At 37.4% G+C, this 23,329-nt stretch overlaps 1 pseudogene; it reads left to right on the top strand.

The window, feature by feature from the left end:
- Positions 1-510: 510 nt before the first annotated feature.
- Positions 511-1,298, top strand: LOC147626705 (uncharacterized; annotated as a pseudogene).
- Positions 1,299-23,329: the final 22,031 nt, after the last annotated feature.

Below are 23,329 nucleotides of genomic sequence, written 5' to 3'. Positions count from 1 at the left end.
TCCTCATCTATGGCTCCCTCCTTCTCTTCCTCTCAAGCTTCTCCCTCTAATAAGCCACACTCCCATGATCATTTAATGTGCCTGAAATCCGTGTAGGCTACATTTGTTGGCAATTAAACACACACACATATATATATATAAACAAAATACTTTAAGCCGTGCTAATAATAAGTCATCGAATTTAAAAAAAAGAAAATAATGAAACGTCACAATCTTTGAAAGAACCGGCATAAAGCCTTCTTGAAAATACAATTAAACCTTTTCATAATACAATCAATCGATATCTTGTATCTACAGCCGCGCTCTCTGTCTCCTGAGTATTTCTGTATCTCTGAACATTATAATTGAATAATGTTTTATAATTAATGCTTAATTATAATCGCTTCAGAAGTTAGGCTTGTCTACATATATGGTATCGTAAAGACAACGCCTCGTATCCTGTGATTTAACCACCTTCGCTTCTGCTGCAGCACTTTCTTCTTGATTAGATCCGGACTTTTCAAGAAGAAAATGGCCGCGGCACAATCACAACCGTCAACGTCCAAATTTTAGGACATCGAAAAATTAACCGGCCCAAATTATCAGCCGTGGAGCATGCTTCTTGAGAAAGCCAAAAATTGGGGCGTTACTGCTGCAGGAACCAAACCTGACCTTGCTCTGCAACCTGTTGCTACCGGTGTTGTACCACCCATAGATGATGAAAAGGCCACATGGAAAAAGAAAGACCTGGAAGTCCGAACTGAGATCATTCTTCATCTTAGAGATCACCAACTTCAACTCGTTTGCACGCTTGATACTGTGCAGGTGATGTGGAACTTGTTACAAACACAATAACAACAGACTAATGTCATTTCACGTGTTTTCCTACATAGGCAATCAAATGAAATACAACTAAAGAATTATCCGACAACAGAGGCATTCCTTGAGGCGTGGCAAACCGTCAACGACAACCTTTTAATTGCTGGTCTGCAACTAACGGAGGACATCCAAGTGACAACTCTTCTTGCTGCACTACTTGATTCGTGGCAAGCATTCATCACAACCCATTCGAATGTGCCCAATCTTACACTAGGCACCCTTATTGCACGCATTAGGCAAGAAGATCAAATCAGACAAAAGGGGAAGAGCCCACTCACCAATGCATCAAGTTCCTCTATTCCTTTTTTGCAATGATTGTAGGAGGTTCAAGACCTCCTCAATAGTTTAGATCTAGACCATTCATAACAAGGCAATCTCACTTTGCTTTGGAGGCCCCTCTACCACCTGTTCCTCGGGAGCTTGATAATCCTATGAGTTAAAACAAGGATGAGTTGGTAAAAGTGGCTTAAAGATTGAAGAAGAAGGTGCAGATTAAAAACCTCATGATACCGCATTCTAAACCCCGTTGCTAATGCCTACGAGTCCATTATATGTGAGATTTGGTTTGCTTTCTCATGGATACTTGACCAATTTCCAAAGTAGTTTTCCATTAATCCAAAACCTTACATGGATAAGCTCTCCTTGCGGTACGAGAGGGAAGAAGAGCCTTTGCAATTGGTTGCAGTAGATGTCTTTGCTCGCTTTGCAAGGGAGCCAATGTGCGGCACTCCCCACGTTGTACATTGATGTGGCTAACCTCTCGTAGGCATGCCTGGCGGTCATCTAGAATGATACAACTCGGTCCATAAGTGATTATTCATGTGTGTGGAGTTACACGTGAAGGAGGGCATGAAGGGAGAATTGACATGGTCATCAACATACATGTCCTGAGTGCATAGCCACCCCCAACACCTTATGCTATAGATGCCATGTGTTTGTGGCTATAGGTGGCATCGACATTGTGTTATCTTTGGAATCACATGTGCGTAGCCACACACGGTAGCAAAAGTATCGTAGTAGTCAACACAAATCGTTTGCATTTGCCATTGTTTTTTGGGGATTGGAAAATTTGGTAGTTATATGTACACACACAGACGTTAGGTTCTGTTATAATTTTAGTCTCGTTCAATGTTGGTTTTGATTTTAGGGCTGAGAAAATGTGTTCCTTCGGTCTAATTTATGGTTCCTCTTAACCATACTTGTTTAGAGACGATTCTCTAGCAAGTTTATCTTTCTTGACTAGTTGGTTAAGGCATTGTTGACCCCACTAAAACTTGCTTCGTATCTGTTTACATTAGTTTAGAGCAAAGTGGCCTATCATTCTTGTGCTCAGTTAATAAGAAAGCATCTTTGAGTACATTAGCAATAGTGGCATTGTGTCATTTAGCAACTGTAGTGTTTCACTATTTGACAGCCAGAGTGTTCTTCTCTTGGTCCGTAGAGACACAAGCCCTCATGTGTGGTGTAGGATGCATGCCCTTGTGCATGGGTTCCCTTGTCAAGAATGCCATTTCTCCATTTGTACATGCTTTGGAGATTTTTGACGAAACTCAAGATATACCCATCATGGTTGTGTGTATGCAAAATGTGTGGTCCATAGATAGTCACTCCCTCTTGTGTGGCTTCTTATATGCTAAACAATTTATGTTTAGCATGTGGTTCATAGATAGTCACGCCCTCTTGTGTGGCTTCTCACATGCTAAACAATTTATGTTTTGAAAGAAACATGAAATATGTTCAAAATTTGAATATGGACCCAATGTGGAACAAATCTTTTATTGCAAAGATGTCTGGCTCAAGTACATTTAAAGATTCATGGTGATCTTAAATTCGGGGGTTTGTAGAAATCCCGAGCTTGGAATCAGTAGACTTTGCGTAAGTAAAACCCTACTATGAAGGATTCTTTTTTGTTTTTCACCACATTTAAGTTTGAGTACGTAGTCTAGTTATGTGGAATATGGGTACATTTCATGTGTTGATAAAGTGGGAGAATATATGCCATGGTATTCCATATGGGAAATTAATAGCGATGATTTTCCTCATTTTTGCCTTTTAACACTGTAAAATTTTAAATACAAGTGGTTGGGGTCACAAATAGCTCAATATTTAATGAATTAATTCTACATGTATACTTCGTTAGCAAGTGTTGTAGAATTGTGGGGTGATTTTGAATCTCCTCAATAGTGAACACATGATATAACACAAGTTGTTCATTATACTTTATCTGGTGATGTTTTGCATCACTCTTGGGTTTTAAGGATTTGGAATCACTTAATTATAAGTAGGAAGATTTAATTTCTATTTTGCATCACTCGGGTTTTTAAGAATTTGGAATCACTTAATTATAAGTAGGAAGATTTAATTTTTGTGTCATAATAGTTAGTGTAATCATCAGTATGGCAGGTCAAATGCTTTATGCAAACTCTTGTTATCTTGGTGGTATGGGACACCAAGGTAAATACTAGTAATGGACTTTCTTGGACTTTGATTTTGTGGTGTGTAGTCATAGATTATGTCTGCATAATCATTGTTATTTTATTGATGATTGGTGGTTGTCTACTATGTCAAGTAGGATGCTAATCCAGAGTGATTAGATGGGTCTCTTGACATGGATATTAGAGTTTTAAGGTTGAACATGTGGTTCGAATAAAACTCCAAGGGTTTGGAGCTGATCCGAAGAGATTAGAGGTAAACCACAATAGATTTGGTGATAATTTAGAGTGATTACACTATGAAGATCTTGATCTTGATGCTAACATGGAGTGCTCAGTAGTTATCTTGATCATGCTAACATGGAGTTATCTTGATCATTTGTTATACTTAGGCATGAAATTACTGTACATGCGCACACTTTCTAGTAATCATCGCCTCCCTCAATATAAAGGTGTGATGATCTAAAGAGATTAGTCTAAACTTCTATGAGAAGAAGAATGCGAAATGTAATGGAGTCATATGAATCCCTTAAAGTAGCTGAATCTGTGAAACAGGCAATTTCATATTGGGTGTGTAAGTGGTGTGACTATCTTGAAGTTTGCATGAAGCTCTGGCTAGGGGACCTGGGAACTCTTTTCCCTAGTACCCGGGGCAAAACATAACCAAATTCCTAAATGGATCCTATCACTATAATGGTTGGGCGGTTGTCTAACTCATGGGACTGAATGGGGTTAGGGTGGACTGATGGATCCCTAAAATGAGAGTCAATTCTGTTATGGTTTGATAGATGAAGTAAATCCCAGATAGTCTTGTTCTATGGAAAAGAAAAAATGACTATGCCTCTTGATGAGGAAAAAAGCGTTGGTCTCTATGATCCAAGTGCAAGTTTCTTCCTTGATTTGACCATGTGACTTACAGCTTTGATCGGATCAATTTGGTTAGTTAAGGCTCTTGACTACGTTAGAATAAAAATATCCTGGAGGAATCGCCCTTGCTTTCTGGGCGAGGAAAGTTTTTTTCTAGGTTCACTTTTGGAAGAATTGAGGGATTAGTCTCTTGTCCAGATATCCGTGGGCAAGGCACCCCCGAGTGAGAGGTTCTGCCCTGCGCAAGAAGTGTTACTTCTGCTCCTAGCACCCCCGATTTCGTTGCGTGGAGGGAGCATGGATCTTTTAGCTACTAGTATATCAGAGTGAATTGGCTAAAGTGGAACAACCGAGAAGCCAGAAATGTCAAAAATTTATGAAGTACCAGTAAAAGATTGTAATTGTGTGATGAAATTTATACAAATTGATATTCAAAATAAAAATTCATAAATTGGTAATTGGGTCTTCAGATGGAAGTACCGCAATTGTATGGAATCCCTGACTTGCTTGAGGCCTAGATATGATGGTATTTACCTTATAACTCGAAGGATCGTGATTACCCGTATATACCATGGGTATAACTGCAGCTCTTTACTGGCAATATATACGAGTAAATCTAAGACCTTGAAATTATAAGCAAAAATGCTATTGAGATGATGAATTCGAATGCTGGTTGATATGATTTTAGAATTCTCGTTGAAAATTGATGAGTTGATTTGGATTCTGATTGAAAGATGATGATTCCTGAATTCTAGTTGAAAGGAGATAAGTTGAACAAAGCCACAATGAGGATGAATGGGACGAATCCCAGTAATGATGTTAATAACTGGATTGACGATAATGACTTCAACAAATCACTACGAGATTAGTGGATTGTGCTGATAGATTGTTGCTGTTGACCTTTGACCCAGTGGCTCAAATTAAGGGATGACAAATTGAGAACCTGCACAATTGAAATCCCCGTGGAGGAATGTTCAGATGATGGAGTTACCGGTCTGATGGACCATTATTGTGTTAAGGATATGCATGATATGTTCTGAATGAATTGTTATCTGATAATGAGTTCTGTGCGTTCTTCTTGTAGAAGGAATCTTTATCCCAGGATTCTGTTGGGTTGACCAGACTATAAGAAACCCCAGAATCAGCTGGATCTTAAGGGAAAGAGTTATCCTCTAGCTCTGCGAGATGAGGACGTCTTGCATATTTTAAGTGGGGTAGGATGTAAGATTCCTCCCTCTAGCTTTTGAGGTGTAAAGGTGTAAAAATCTCCACTTCTGTTCTTGAAATTATTCCCCTCTCCTCTGAAATAGAAGAAAGATCTTGTTTTACCCTGTTTTGGCCTAAAGAGAGAAAATGTCTAGAGAGGTAATCCAAAATTGGGATATCTTTGGATATAAAATTCCTCCTAGTGTCTAAAATGGTTTCCCCTAAAACAGAAGTTCAAAATGAACTTTCCAATGTGAATTAGGAATTAGTTAAAAATGATATAAGGGACCTTAGCCTAAGAGTCTAGATTTTTAGAAATTTTTGGATTATGGTCCAATTAAGGTTCCTATGGACCAATAGGATTAATCCAAGTGTTGGGATGAGATAAATCCAAAGAATAAAAGAAAATACCCAAAAATGAGTAAATGCCCACATAAGATGAAGAGTTGACTAAGTACAAGGTTTATTAGTTAAAAACTATGAGATATTACTAAAAAAATGAGATATTTTAGAATAATGATACATTTTTGACACCTTGGTAAGGAGGGGGGAGACTCTGAGGTAGGCGCCTATTTCACACATGTGGATGAGTTTTTAATTCAAAAAAATTGTGATATTTTTATCTCTCCTCTCTCCTGTATCAAACCAAATCAAAAAGGGAGCTAAACTGGTCCAAATCTTATCCAAATTCAACCAAACTGAACCTGGAAAATTCTAGAACTATAAATAGACCCTCATTCTTTTGTATTCTCATCTTTGAGCTATACCATGCCAGTATTACATTAAAATAATGATATTTTTTATTATCCCTTAAAAATCCTCTACTTTTGGAGAGCTTGGTGCTTCTCTCTCTCTTCAACAATCCTTGGAGCTTTCTTCTCAACATACTAAACTGATTGATTGGTTGGGAGCTTCCTTCTAAGATAAAGAAGCAAGCCAAATCAAAGAGGTAAGATGTACTTTCATGATTTTATTTAATATTCTCAATGATTTCACTTCTCAACCCCTCTCAAGCTTGAGAAGTTTCAAATGAATTATTTTTCAATGTAAATTAAGATTTTTATAATAATTCTAATGATTAATCACAAAAAGTTTATATTTATGCTGAATTAGGATGCTTTTTAGGTAAATCTCTCTCTCCCCAAAAGAATAGTCATTCCTATGACTAATTCTTATTCAAATGGATACTTTTCATTGATAAATTCTCAATTCAAAATTCAAACTCTATGCTAGTGAAGCTAGAGGTTAGAAAATGGCTTTATGCTCTTATGCTAATAAAATTATAGTAAACTTATTATTTAATTTCATAAATTGGATTTAGGTCTAAATGATAGTTATTCTATCATAGTTATACTACAGAGTCTTATTCTTTCCAAAAATATTAAAAATTATCAGTAATAGCACTGGAGCTATGGCAAAATTTTTAGAAAATTAATACATAGCTCATTTTTATGCATAATGTGAAAAGAGGACTTCCTACCATATTCTAGGATTGATCATTCTATGCTAAAAGAACGATTTTCATCAAATTCATGGGAGACTAATTTTTAGTATTTATGGATAAATAATTAAATTAAGAAAAGAGAAATTTTTGGTATTTTTATTTTTATGCAAAAAGAGGAATTCCCACTATGATAATGGAGATCCATGTAATTAAATGGAAAAATAGAAATTTTGGTATATTAAAATAATAAATATTTTTATTTAAAGAGAAATTTTAGATAAATTTATTTTATGCATGAGAAAATTTAAATGATAAAAGAGCAACTCCCATGACATTTGGAATTCAATCATTTAAATGGTAAAAGTGGAATTCTTGGCACAATTGAAATAATGGATATTTTTTTAAAGAGAAGAGGAATTTTAGATAAATTTATTTTATGATAAAAGAGGAATTCCCATGAAATTTGGAATTCAATCATTTAAATGCAAAAAGAGGAATTCCCATGATATTTGAGATCCAAGAAATTAAATGAAAAAAGATGAATTTCTAGCATAATTCAAATTATGAGTATTTATCAAAAGTGGAATCTTGAGCATTATTGAGAAATATAGGTAGAATTGATTTTTGTAAATCCCATGAATCTTTTACTCAAAAGAAGAATATTGAATATATTTCACTTGAGAAATTTGAGAAAGAGTATGAAAATATCCGTCGAGAAAAAGTACCTTTAACTAGGCTAAGCAATTAGCATAAATTTAAAAAAGTCTCATCGGTATCGAAAAAAGAAAATGTTACTAAATGTGAATAAGACGTGAATGCGATGTGATAAGATGTGAGTGGATGTGATGTGATATAAATGAATGTGGATGTGGATGTGGATGTGGATGTGATGTGATGTAAATGGATGTGGATGTGAATGAAGAGATGAGAATGAGATGTTAGGATATGTGAAAGGATGTGATGTGATGTAAATGGATGTGGATGTGAATGAAGAGATGAGAATGAGATGTGAGGATATGTGAAAGGAGGTGATGTGATGTAAATGGATGTGGATGTGAATGAAGAGATGAGAATGAGATGTGAGGATATGTGAAAGGATGTGATGTGATGTAAATGGATGTGGATGTGAATGAAGAGATGAGAATGAGATGTGAGGATATGTGAAAGGATGTGATGTGATGTAAATGGATGTGTATGTGAATGAAGAGATGAGAATGAGATGTGAGGATATGTGAAAGGATGTGATGTGATGTAAATGGATGGTTGTGAATGAAGAGATGTGAGGATATGTGAAAGGATGTGATGTGGATGCGGATGTGGATGTGGATGTGGATGAGATGTGATGTGATGTAAAGGGATGTGGATGTGAACGTGATGAGATGTGGATGAAATTTGATGTGATGTGAATATATGTGGATGTGAATGTGAATGAATGGATGGATGTGGATGTGGATAAGATGTGATGTGAATGGATGTGAATGTGATGAGATGTGGATGAAATGTGATGTGATGTGAATATATGTGGATGTGAATGTGAATGAATGAGATATGATGTGGATAGATGTGGACGTGATGTAATGTGGATGGAATGAATGAGATGTGATGTAGATAGATGTGGACGTGATGAAATGTGGATGGAATGAATGAGATGTGATGTAGATAGATGTGGACGTGATGTAATGGGGATAGAATGTATATGATGGGATGGGGATGCAATGAATGTGATGCATGTGAGTAGATGCGATGAGATGTGAATGGATGTGAATGGATGTGAATGGATGTGATGTGATGTGAATCGGGATAGATGTGAATGGATGAGATGTGATGTGAATGAATGTGATGTGATGTGAATCGGGATAGATGTGAATGGATGAGATGTGATGTGAATGAATGTGATGTGATGTGAATCGGGATAGATGTGAATGGATGAGATGTGATGTGAATGGATGTGATGTGATGTGACGTGATGTGAATGGATGTGATGTGAATCGGGATAGATGAGAATGGATAAGATGGGATGTCAATTGATGTGGTGTGATGTGATGTGAATCGGGATAGATGTGAATGGATGAGATGTGATGTGAATGGATGTGATGTGATGTGATGTGGATCGGGGTAGATGTGAATGGATGAGATGAGATGTGAATGGATGTGATGTGGATATGGGTAGATGAGAATGGATGAGATGTGATGAGGATAGATGTAATGAGATGTAATATGATGTGACTAGAAGAGAATGGATGAAGGACAATGAGAATACATATGATTGGATGTGGATTAAGCAAAGTGAATTGATTTAGAAGAATGTGGAATAATGGGAAATGATGTGGAACAATGTGAAAAGATGGGAGTTCGTTAGAAACTGTATTTGACCTATTTTTAAATGACTATTTTATGTCAAGAATGCTGGGGAAGCATCTTGACCATCTTGTGAATGAGGTCGTGGGACCTAAGTGATAAAGTTGCAACAGCTGACGGAGAGTCAACGGAGGACGTCTCGCATAGCAAGGTCGACCGAGGTCTTGGCCAGCCTCGATTCAATTTAAATGGTGAGCTTCTGGTACGGTGGATGAGGGACCAAGGAAGTGGCCTATGAGTGAAGCGCTACGTGACCTGCGAAGGATCCTAGAGGGTGCTGACCATACAGTGCTCGGGCTTTGGGATCGTCGAAGATACCCACGCGTGTGTCGAGGAAGAAAATGAAACAAGGTGTTAAAGTTGTTTTCTGAACTTGAGCATGGATCTGGTTGATTTCAACCTATTCTTGCATGTTAGCTTTTGCAAGAGGCAAAGTAAAGTAGCAATCTTCATAATAGGACATGCTAGAAAGCATAGATACTATGGATACAAAGTTTTGGGAAGATTAAAATAAAGGATTGATACTATGTGAAACATAGTGTGATCCTCCATCAATTGACTCTTTAGTACCTATAAAAAGATTTAAAAAATTAATGCATTATATTATAGGTTAGTGTAAGATTATAAGATTATTTTACATTACTGTGTTCAACGAATCGATGGTCAAAAAGGATTTGATTTTCCTCCAAACTTCATGGTCAAAAAACCGTTATCCTACATTAAAAAAAAAAGAATATACAAATATTGTTAAAAAAAACCAATTTTAATCTTGCCCCAATAATACTTACTAGTGTTGTGTAGTTCCATAGATATGCCTTGATGTTTTAGAAGCATTCTTCCATGCTTGCATAGCTTCAACAACATCAAAATATTCCGCATTTGGACCTTTAATTGATATATGCAACAAGGATTCTAAACTTCTTGTCTCAAGTTTGTTTTTTAAATTCATTCGGATGTTATTTTGTGTAGAAAAACCCCTTTCACAAATTGCCATACTAGAGAACTGGATCATTGCAATTTGACACAAGCATAATAAGTTTGCATATTTTTCCTTAAGAAAAGTATTCCAGTTTATGTGTCTGCAAGTTTTACGCAAAGGGAGATTTTCTAATCCAAAGCTACTTGCACTTTAAACACTTGAAATTCTCTTAATATACATCTCTCATCCACAAGGTTTACACACATTTCTCCATTGGCTACCTCTTTTGTCCTTGCATAAAATTCAACTAAGGCATAAATTTCATCAACCCCATATGCTTTCAAAATCTTCCCACTCGGGAATGAAGATGGACATAAAATCTTTAAGTTGGCCAAGACCGCATTTTCCACAAATACTTGCTTTAAAAAATCCATTAGCAATGTGCAATAATCTTTTTGATACCCTATTGCAATTAAAAGGTCAAAACCTATGGCAGTACACCTCTTAGTTTTAACTCATCTGAAATGATCACCTTTGTTGGATGTTCTAAGTGCTGCAAGTTGGCCATGCTTTGATCCATATTCGAGGATGAAAGAAAAACCCTTGCTATCATGCTGCTATGTATCAAAGGATCCATAATGCATTCGAGTTCCATAGCACCAATTTTTGAAGTTACCAAGCCAAAAATTATCGTGACATCAACAAAATCATTTCAAAAATCAAGACCTAAGTGTGTAACAAATTTCCGTGACATCAACAAAATCATTTTGAAAAGCAAGACTCAAGTGTGTAACATGCTCTAGAAAGTAAAAAAGAAAGTGCAAACTATATATGAGCTCAAATGTGCATACTCTTTGAAACAGAGCAAAGTTCTCACCCTTGAGAAATTCCAGCAAAGGCTCCAAAACTTCAATTGTAGTACACATCACCCTATGCAGACTTAGCCCCCAACAAACTTTATGAATACCCTTAATACACAATGTAAGGCAATTAAACTCTTCTTCCAATTTGACCAATTTAGCAATATGAGTGGTACTTTTTTTTAAATAATGAGCCAACATCATTCAAAGTTGCATCAATTTTACGAGCATAATCACTATGCTTTGTTGCATCTCCTGCACATAAATGGGTTCAATGTGCCACATAATGAATAGACATGAGATATGGACTTGATTTATTTAAAAGTGTTGAAGGCCATTATTTTTACCAACCATTCCAGATGCCCTATTTGACCCAAATCTAGCAATATTTGACACATCTATTTCATTAAGTTTGAAGAAAGCATTGACAATACATATAGCTGCCATAAACGATCAAGTGATATGCTTTTGAAATATCTGTAGACTCGTCCACAAAGATGCCAAACACAAGGATTTTCTTTAGCGTGCAGATTGTTTTCATTTTTATAGAATCTACCATAAAACCAATAAAAACTCCACCAGCCTTATCATTGTTGTAAAGTTGCTTTGGCACACTAAGAGCCCCACAACATAGAAGCAATTCTAACAAGTACGGGTGCTTCAAAAAAGCAATGTCATGCTTTGCCAATAAATATGCAACTCAAAAAACTCATGTAACACTTTCTTCAACATTCCTCATTTGTTTTTTAATACCTTCTTCCAAGGCTTTTTGAGCATGTCCTTAAGCATATGCAGCAAACGGATCGCCGATTGAGGCAAGAGATTATGAGGCTGCCGAGTTCTGAGGGCCCAGGCTAGTGCGGTAAATAAGCCCACCCTAGTGTGCAGACATCCCTCTGAGGGGCGGGAGGATCGAGCGATGGAGCCTGAGAGGGCGACAGGCTGGCTTGAGTCCTCGCCAGTGGTCGACGATGAGGTGTATGGTCCCGTAGGGTTTTGCCCAGCATGTAGAGGCTGGAAGGCCGAATTCTAGATCATCGGCAGAATAAGAATAAGAGAGCCAGTTTGGCTTGTATGGAATTGGTTCATGTATAAACTTTTTATATAATTACATCTTGTCTTTGGTATGATTGTATTGTGTAAGAAGGCTGTTTTAACGAACCTTGTGAAAAAGGGCCTTAATTAAGGAATATGTTTATTTATGTCAAACAGTGTGGTAGGATTAATTAGAAAATAAATTGATGCGTGAGTAGGGTGGAAAGTGGGAGCATGGAATGCCCTGACGGCACCATCCTATGGATGGGTGGACCCCATTAGTCGGGTAGCTTTCCAATAGATTAAGTGAAAGCCTACGCTAGATAGTTAGGTTCCTGGGCAACTCTATTCTAGAAGACTAGGCCAGCGGGGCTGTGCCTTGCATAAGATGAGGAAAAAAGCATTGTCCCTAGAAATCAAGTCTCGTAGTTGCCCAATTTATGATCGATTACCCTATGGGTGATTTGATGTTTAGAAAATCACGCTCTCCCTGCAGGATAGAGCTAGGTCATACCTATAAATCGTATCCTTGAATCTCTGCAGGGTCAAGGTGTCGATGAATAGGAAATTTTTCCTAAGATAAGACTTAGCGGACTATCTTAAGTGTTTCTCTCATCTTGGAAGGGAGGAACCTTACAATTGGTATCAGAGCCAGTTTGGCTCCTAGGAATTGCAGTTTAAGGACTGTTTTGTAATAAATGTTTTACCTAACATAATGCTAATTAGTAAAGATATCCTACTAAAACAAATAAGTTGAATTGATGTTTGAATGATTGTAGGAAGAGGAAGATGCCTACTCCAAGTTTCTAGTTTTCCAATGCATCTTCGAGACTGCTAGTCACTCCTCGAATTTCGAGTTTCGTGACACCATGGTGCAGATATTAGAGAAGATATCCCTCCCTCATTTCTCTCGTATTCAAAGAGGATGGGGTAGAGATTTCTGGAGTCGTGGGCCACGATACTTCTTCATCCGAGCAGATCAGATTAGGAACCTCACCACCGACCTTAAGCGGATTCATTGGATTGAGAAGCTGAAGATGATCCGCTTATTTTGGTTCGTCGATACCCCCAGGGCCGACACCTCGGTGACTATAGATGGGGTTCGCATACCTCAGGATCGTTGGGTGTATGACAAAGTGATGCAGGTCTTACGTGTTGATAGAGTAGCGGTGTTGGAATCTACCCCAATCCAGAGTTTACCGCCCTTACCATCAGTTTTTAGAGTCTTAGAAACTACAGCGGAACCCCCATATTTCACCCATGTGGACCGCTCTACCCTTATGTCATAGTCAAGCCTAGGAATTCCCCTTGATGTCAAATAAGACTAATTATAATAGTCTCAGATCCTTGTAATAAAACTTGTCCTTGTAAATATTTGGAAATAAAATAATTTCAATGTTTTACTCTCCAAAAATTAAGCGTTGTGCAAATAAGAATCTTGTAATCTTAAAATTGTTTTTACAATGATGGCCAGGACGACCACCCTCCACTTCCCAATGCGCTTTACACTAATACCCAGGAGAAGAAGCTCCTGCTCAAGCAAATGCAACCTCCCTCCTTTAAAGGAGAAGGTTCAAAGGTTGAGAAGGATGCTGAAGTCTGGATTGAGGCGATGGACGATTATTTCTCTGTTGCCGGTACTAGAGTAGCAAATCAGTCTATGCTCGCACGGTTTCGCCTCATTGGAGATGCTAAACTCTGGTGGAAACAGTGGTGCCGTGACAAGGAAGTCACCGAGCATTCTCAAACGTGGGAAGACATCAAGCAAGCAGTGAAGGAAAGATATCTTCCTCCATCCCATGAATCCATAAAGATGAATGAGTTTTTTTGTCTTAGATAGTGCAGCTTAACTCTTGAGGACTAATATTCCAAATTTATTACCCTTCGAAAGTATGCCCCAGCTATGACTACTTCCCAGCAAGTGGCTCGTTTCTGCCAAGGGCTAAATGAACCCCTAGATTCCCGCCTTGAAGCAATGACGCCAAGCACATTACAGGATGCTCTCATACGAGCAAAGCCCCTTGTGAAAGAAATGAAGGCTGACAAACCGAAGAATCAAAAGAGATCTTACCCTGAGGCAAACCTTAAAGATCAACCCTACAAGAAACCTCAACAAAATTTTTCCTACTACAACAGAGGGCGACAAGGCAACTCTTTTGCCCCCCGCTCGTATGCTGCTTCTTCTAGAGAAGGCCCTCTGTGTTTTGAGTGTAATGAGCCGGGACACTTTAGAGCCAACTGTCCCAAGATGGCAACATCATTTCCCCAAGGTAACAGAGGAAATCAAGGCCGTGGAACCCCTACCCACCAAGGTGCAAGAGGCAGTGGCCATGGCAGAGGCGGCGGAGGAACAGTTGCTAGAACTGCCTGTGTTATAAGTGAAGAACCGACCTTGGAAACGGCTGAAGAAGAGCGCGCCACCGTCCATGCGGCAGTAGAACACCAAGGTCCGAATAAACAATTTGGTGTAATCCAAACCCCCGCCACTCATCACGGTAAGCCATTTCAGCTTTTGATTGATTGTGGCAGTACCCATTCATTCCTTTCTCCTAGGTGCTTGCAAAAATTAAACTTGAGTCAAAAAACAGCTAGAAAAATGATTGTAGAGTTAGCCAGTGGGAAAGAAGTAGTATCTCGCCACTCTATAGGAAACCTTGATTTTGAGCTGGGTAATGAGCAAACTCATGGTCACTTTAGAGTCTTGCCACTAGGAATTTATGATGGAATCCTTGGGATGGATTGGTTAATTGCAAACAAAGCTAGCATTCATTGTAACCAGGGGGTATCACTTTTGAAAATGAGCATGGCCAAGTAATATCTGTTCAGGGGATCACAGGAAAACCTAAGTCTAGGGTAGTCAAGGCAAAACATCTTCTCAAGGGGACACGTAAGGGTCAGCAAGTTTTCTTAGTCAAACTCAACAAAGTCATTGAACCTAGTATGGAGACAGAACCCTCTTGGCTCCAAGAATTCTCTGACATTTTCCCTGACGAGCTTACAGGGTTACCGCCTCCTCGAGAAGTCGACCATGAAATCGAGGTGATCCCTGGAGCTCAACCCGTCTCAAAAACTCCCTATGAAGCCATTGAACTTAAGGAGCAACTTTCCCAACTCATTGAACAAGGATTTGTACGCCCGAGTAGCTCTCCTTGGGGAGCACCTGTTCTTTTCCAAAAAAAGAAGGACGGGACTCTCTGCCTCTGCATGTCCCGGGTACCAAGGAAAAGAGTTCCAAGGCCCCCTAGCCGGAAGTTCATGCAAACATAAAACTAGTCACACCACTTACACACCCAATATGAAATTACCTTTTTCTTAGCATCAGCTAGCTTTAAAAAAATCCTTTAATATAACCATTATGTCACTGATGACAATCCTCAAAGTCTCTGGTTGAATCCTTATTTCCAGTCATTCATTCATCGGTATACTTATGGCATCATTGGCAACCAAAAAGCTCACCACCTGTTCACTCTTAGGGGCCTTTTCCATAGTTCCTAGCTCATAGTAACCGGCAATATATTCATATAATAGAATGGAATCTCCGTGGAAGATCAGCAAGATCAACCCACAGATCCATATAAAAGAGCCATGGACTCATCCGTTGAGGACCAGCAAGGTCAATCAACCAGATCCATGCCCGGTTTCAGAAAACAACTCTTACTCCTTGTTCCAATATCCTCCACGATGCACGTGTGGGTATCTTCGGCGACCCAGAGCCCGAGCACCGTAAGGTCAGCACCCTCTAGGATCCTTCGCAGGTAACCTAGCGCTTCACTCATAGGCCGCTTCCTTGGTCCCTAATCCACCGTACCGGAAGCTCACCATTTAAATCGAACCGAGGCTGGTCAAGACCTCGGTCGACCTTGCTACGCGAGACGTCCTCCATTGACTCTCCGTCCGCAGTTGCAACTTTATCAGTTAGGTCTCCACGACCTTAATCACAAGACGGTCAAAATGCTTCCCCAGCATTCTTGACATAAAACAGCCATTTACAAACAGCATTTACAAAAAGTTTACAAATACAATTTCTATATTAACTCTCATTTTTCCACATTATCCCTCATTAATCCACATTACTTATTCCACATTCCATTTATATGTGTACTCATCCAATCACATCATTTTCCATCTCTTCACTTCAGATTCCTTCACATTATACATCATATATTCACATCCATATCCACATCCATACATCCTCATCCACATCCATACATCCACATCTACATGCTTACTACATCCACATCCACATTCCCATTCACATCTCTACATCCACATCCACATTCCCATTCACATCTCTACATCCACATCTACATCCACATACATACATACATCCACATCCACATTCCACATTCACATCTATACATCCACATCTACATCCACATTCACATATATTCACATCCACATTCCCATTCACATCTATACATCCACATCTACATCCACATACATACATACATCCGCATCCACATTCCACATTCACATTTATACAGCCACATCTACATCCACATTCACATCTATGCATATACATCTTCATGCATACATCCATTTTCACATTCATACATCCACACTCCCATCTCCACATCCACACATCCACATACATACATCCATTCCCATTCATATAACCCCATATGCCTTCACATACATACATCCATTTCCACATTCCCATTCATATAACCCCATATGCCTTCACATCTAATCTTTTACATCACATCCATTCTCGCCCTATCACAACCCATATACATCTTATCCTATCACATACACTTCTTACCTCATCCCATACACATCTTATCACATCTTAATTCATCTTATCACCTCTTAACTTATTTCATAAGCATCTTATCACCTCTTATCACATCTTATACACCTCTTATCACATCCTATCACATCTCATATCTATTTATAGAATACAAGAGAATTCTTATATTTGGTATAGGATTTCTTTACACATTTATTTATGCATAAATTCCATTTAAGGAGATTAATACCTATGCATCTTCCTATGCATAATTTCATTTTAAATGAAAATGACACTTTTGAATTAAAATTCAATCTTTTATGCATCTTCCTATGCATAAATTCAATTTTGATGAGAATTGACATTTTTGAATTAAAAATCCATCTTTTATGCATCTTCCTATGCATAAATTCAATTTGGATGAGAATAACGCTTTTGAATTGAAATCTTATTCTTTTATGCATCTTCTTATGCATCTAAGTTATGCATAAAATCCATTTATGATGAAAATCACACTTTTAGTATAAAAAAATATCTTTTATGCATACCTCTATGCATGAAATCCAATATGATAAAAGTAACACTCTTACAATAAAATAATCAACTTTTATGCATATCTCTATGCATGAAATTCAATTATGATAAAAGTCACACTTTTATAATAAAATAATAAACTTTTATGCATACCTCTATGCATGAAATTCAATATAATAAAAGACACACTTTTATAATAAAATAATCAACTTTTATGCATACCTTTATGCATGAAATTCAATTATGATAAAAGTCACACTGTTATAATAAAATAATCAACTTTTATGCATATCTTTATGCATGAAATTCAATTATAATAAAAGTCACACTTTTATAATAAAATAATCAACTTTTATGCATACCTTTATGCATGAAATTCAAATATGATAAAAGTAACATTTTTGATATAAAATTTTATCCATTATGCATACTTCTATGCATGAAATAAAAATGATAAAAGTAACACTTTTGATATAAAAATTTATCCTTTATGCATACTTCTATGCATGAAAATAAAAATGATAAAAATAACACTTTTGATATAAAAATTTATCCTTTATGCATACTTCTATGCATGAAAAATAAAAATTGATAAAAGTAACACTTTTGATATAAAAATTTTATCCATTATGCATACTTCTATGCATGAAAATAAAAATGGTAAAAATAACACTTTTGATATAAAAATTTATCCATTATGCATACTTCTATGCATGAAATAAAAATGGTAAAAATAAAACTTTTGATATAAAAACTTATCCTTTATGCATAATATAAAAATTTAATTTCTCCATGATTATAATTAAATTATTTCAATTAATCTAGGATGATAATTCGTAGAATATGGTAGGAAGTCCTCTTTTATGCTTTGAATGAAATTATTTTATGCATATTTTTAATAAAAATTTTGCCATAGCTCCGCTGCTATGACTGATAAATCTCAATTTTTATAAGGGATAAAGCTTATCATTAAGAAAATAATTAAAATGATCTCTAATTGGATCATTAATCCATAATGGATTGAATCATCAATATACATAAACTAAAAGCATAGAAAAAGCCATTAATTTGGCCTCAAGTATAGCTTAATCTTGGATTAAGAAAAAGCTTTATGAAAAGCTTCATTTGGATTGAGAATGGGTCATGAGTATGACCATTTCTTGAGTGAGAGAGAGAAATTACATAAAAACCATTAGAATTTAAACATAAAGGGAAATTTATGTACTTCTTTACTATCATTAATCAATTAACTTCAATAGCATTCATCAAATTATGTAACTCTTCATTACTATTCATCAATTAACTTCAATAGCATTTAAAAACCATACCAATTAAGCTTCTCAAGCTTGAGAGGGGTTGAGAAGAGAGAAACATTGAGAAATTATAGAAAAGATCAATATTCACTAATCACCTTACAAATTGCTTGATTCTTTGTTCACGGTAGAGGCCCCCAACCAATCAATTGGTTTAGTTGGAGCCACCAATGGGGATTGAAGAAAGAGGGAAGTGCCAAAAACTAATGAATTATTAATGAATTCATAGTTCTTGGCTTAGGTGGAGTAGAGTAACAATGCATAAACACTATATATTTTTTTTCAACAAGGGGAGGCTTCTATTTATAGGAAAAATTGAGCTCCTAACCAAACAAACTGATTCTAGAATTTTTCAACTCAGTTTGGTCAATTTTTGACCATTTTTAGGTCAGTTGAGCTAATTTTTTGTAACTAGACTTGAATTAGGAGAGAGGAGAGATGAAATATCTCAATTTTTATGAGTTTAAAACTCATTCAAACATGTGAAATATGCACCTCCTTTAAAGAACTCCCCTTCCTTACATATGTGTCAAAATAGAATCATTATACTCAAAATATCTCATATTTTTAATATTACTCATAGTTTTTTACTAATAAACCTTGTACATTTTCAACTCTTCATCTTGTGTGAGCATTTACTCATTTTTGGATACCCAAAATATCTCATATTTTTAATATTGCTCATAGTTTTTTACTAATAAACCTTGTACATTTTCAACTCTTTATCTTATGTGAAATATGCACCTCATTTAAAGAACTCCCCTTCCTTACATATGTGTCAAAATGGGATCATTATACCCAAAATATCTCATATTTTTAATATTGCTCATAGTTTCTTACTAATAAACCTTGTACATAGTCAACTCTTCATCTTATGTGAGCATTTACTCATTTTTGGGTATCTTCTTTTACAAAATTGGATTTATCTCCTCCCTACACATGGATTGATGCTATTGGCCCATAGGAACCTTAATTGGACCATAATCCAAAATTTTTTGAAAATCTAGACCCTTAGGCTAAGGTCCTTTATACCCATTTCCAATTAATTCCAATTACACATTGGAAAGTTCTTTTTGAATTTCTATTTTAGGGGAACTTATTTTAGTAAGATGAGATAATTTTCTATCCAAAAATATTAAAAATCTGAATATTCTCTGTCTAGAATATTTTGTCTCTCTAGGTTAAAACAGTTAGAAACAAGTCTTTTATATTTCTGAAGAGGGATTGATTACAGGGGAAGATGCTGGACATTTTGAGAGGCTGGGGAGGAATCTTACACAAACTATGCCACCCATGATTTGGAGCTCTTAGCAGTTGTTCATTGCCTCAAATTATGGAGACATTATCTCTTAGGAGGCAAATTCCAGCTTGTAACTGACCACAAAAGTCTAAAGTGGATCTTTACCCAGCCTAACCTCAACATGCGGCAAAGGAGATGGATTGAAATTCTACAAGAATATGATTTCGACATCAAATTCCGCCCTGGGAAAGATAATGTGGTAGCAGATGCACTTAGCCGCAAATCTTTCCTGAATGCAGTTTCAATGCCAAATAATCCCATACTGGTCAAGGTGGAAGAAGTCTCATCTCATGATCCAGATTATCAGAGGATGAAAAAATTAGTAGAAGAAGGGGGACATTCAGAGAAAGAGAAGAATCTAATCAAGGGATACTCCACTCATGAAGGAAGCCTCTACACAGGCTATGTATCCCTAAGGATCCTGCTTTAAAGAAACTAATCCTCCATGAAGCTCATGATAGCCCTGCTACTGCAGGACACCCAGGTTATGCAAAAACATTAAATGCTGTAAGAAGGAGCTTTCATTGGGCAAGCTTGAAAAATGATGTGCTTCGGTACTTGAAGCAATGTCTCTCATGCCAAAGGATCAAAGCTGAAAGGGTCAAGATGCCTGGAAAACTTCAACCATTAGATATTCCCCAAATGAAGTGGGAGTGCATTAGTATGGATTTTGTCACAAGTCTCCCACTGTTCAAGGAGGATATGACTCCATTCTAGTAGTAGTGGACTTACTTACCAAAGTAGCTCACCTTATACCAACAAAGAAGACCTTCAAAGCTTTTGATGTTGCTCGAATATTCATCAAGGAAGTCCTCAAACTTCATGGTCTCCCAAAAAGGATAGTAAGTGATCGGGATTCTGACTTCACTTCAAAATTCTGACAGTCTTTATTTCAAGCCCTGGGAACTCAACTTTGCTTTAGCACAGCTTACCATCCAGAGACCGATGGCCAGACTGAGAGAGTCAATCAAGTAATTGAAGACATTCTCAGAGCATATTGTGGACAAGAACCGAGAAGGTGGATTCAATACCTTCCTCTGGTAGAATTTGCCTACAATATATCTTATCATCAAAGCATAGGAATGTCACCATTCAAGGCACTCTATGGGCAAGAATGCCTGTCTCCTCTAAATTTCTCTGATTCAACCATAAGAGTTGAGGCATCTAGGAAAATGCTCGAAGAAATGGAGGAACAAACCAAGGCAATCCAAAAAGATATTAAAGCTGCCCAAGATCGACAAAAGCTTTATGCTAACAACAAGAGGTCTGAAAGGATCTTCAAGGAAGGAGACAGATTTCTTCTACGAGTCCGACCCAAACGAAGTTCTCTATCACTCGGGAAATATAAGAAGCTCAGCCCTAGGTATTGTGGTCCTTATACAATTATCAAGTGTCTAGGTAAAAGTGCCTATAAACTCCAACTCCTAGCCCATATCAAAGTCCATAATGTATTTCATGTAAGTTTGTTAAAACCATATGTCCCCAGTCTCGATCATATTCTTGATGATGAACAAGTTGTAATCCCTACTCAAGGAGTCCTTGAATAACAGCCCAGTAGCATCATAGATTCTAGGGAAAGGCAACTCCGAAATAGAACTCTTGTAGAACATCTAGTTCAGTGGAAAGATTACCCTGAAGAGGATGCAACTTAGGAAGATGAAGCTACACTCTTAAAGGATTATCCCCAATTCATGACGAGATGAGGACATCTCGATTTCTTTAAGGGGGGAAGGATGTAACATACCCATCTTCACTAATAAAGAAATGTCCATGTAATTATGAGTTTTTATCAATGATTTTATTATTTGAGTCTTAGAATATTCAAATTCTGAGCCCAAATTTGGAATCTGCACGTGATTTTACCCCAATATAGGATTTTATAGCATCCAAAACGGACATCGGATCAAGCCTATACGCTAATTTCAATCATTTTAGTTAAAAAACGGCGACCTTTAAACCTTAATAAATGACGACCGCACGTTTGATTGACGAACGGTCTGAACGCCTGTGACCAGGAGAACCTCTTGGACAAAAAAAAATTTCGCCCCCCGGGGCGGTCCGGCACGCAAATCGAGGTGGGCGCCCCAAATTTGGGTACCCTACCCCAAACTTTGGTCCGTACACACTTACTAGGGTGCCCGTACAATGACCGCCCAAGAACCAAAGGATGGCCGCCCACTGTATGGTCCACGCGTACCCTTACGTGGACACCCATGCTACCCCAGACCAGATAAGGTACATGCGGATGAAGCTAATCGGCCCATAGAGGAAATTTTGAACTATTATTTCATGAAGGGCCTCAGCAACAAGCAACCTAAATGCTCCATTACTGGTGTTGACTTGGCTACCATCACCATGGAGCAGCTTGTAGGCTCACCTCTTAGAGCAAAGTGGGGTATTGGTAGGCCCAAGCAAAAGTAAGGAGAAGTACAAGAATAAAAGAAATTCTAAGTAGTCCTCATCCGGATCTTCGAATGAGGAGAATGATTCTGATGATTCCACATCTAGTGAGGAATCGAAAGATGAGCAAGAACATTGCAAGACTAGGTCCAAGAGCAAGAAGGCAAGGAAGACAGCTAAGGAATTGGTTGCATGTTCAAGACTAGGTCCAAGAGCAAGAAGGCAAGGAAGACAGCTAAGGAATTGGTTGCATGTTCAAATTCATGGATCAAGCTCCCTACTACTGATAATAAACTATCTAATTAGATTGTAATCCTAATTTAGTAATTAACATGTGATTAGTGCTAAGCTAAGCTAGGATGGGTGATACCTAATAACAGACATAATGAATGAACTAAACTAATTTAGCCTAAGACTTAAGCAAAATTATGTTACAAGATTGAGAGTTGTACTCATAGAGAGGCTTGAGAGCTTGCTACCATTTTCATTACTTTAAATGGTCCTCTTTTATATGAGGAGAGTATGATAGCTCATGTGGGATAACTTGGCTAGGTGACTTGGCACTCTAGCATCACCCATTTCAACAACCCCCTTGATGCTAGATTGGGTACAATTTTTAGGCTTTCACTCTTCCTCTCTCTCCCCTTGTGCTAGGCTAATTTGGCCCTTATGCTACTTTGGAATTATAGATACTTTGTCTTGAGTGTATCATATGGCCTTAGAGGCTGATTACATCACACTTTTTGTAGAGACAAGAGGGGTCAAAAGTACAACGGTTCTTTCTCTAGAAGAGGGGTCAAAAGTACAACGGTTCTTTCACTAGAAGAGGGGTCAAAAGTACAACGGTTCTTTCTCTAGAAGAGCGCATCTTCAGCTAGGGCAGCTTTGGCCTCGATGTAGTTTTCCTACTTCTTTTTGTGATAGAAATCTTCTTCTAGGTGACAAATTTCTCCATAATAGTCACAAACAAGCTTTGATTTATCTTTATTGTGGACATTCATTCTTTGTATGACCAAGCTTTCGACAGTGATAGCATCTTGGAAGTCTAGATGTTGATTGATTTGTCCTTTGAAA

The sequence above is a fragment of the Cibotium barometz genome, chromosome 22, assembly GCF_041138505.1.
Source record: "Cibotium barometz isolate CiBa-2024 chromosome 22, ASM4113850v1, whole genome shotgun sequence".
In the NCBI taxonomy this organism is placed as follows: Eukaryota; Viridiplantae; Streptophyta; class Polypodiopsida; order Cyatheales; family Cibotiaceae; genus Cibotium; species Cibotium barometz.
Note: the sequence above shows the minus strand (reverse complement) of the source record. Positions and strands in the feature narration are given on the sequence as shown.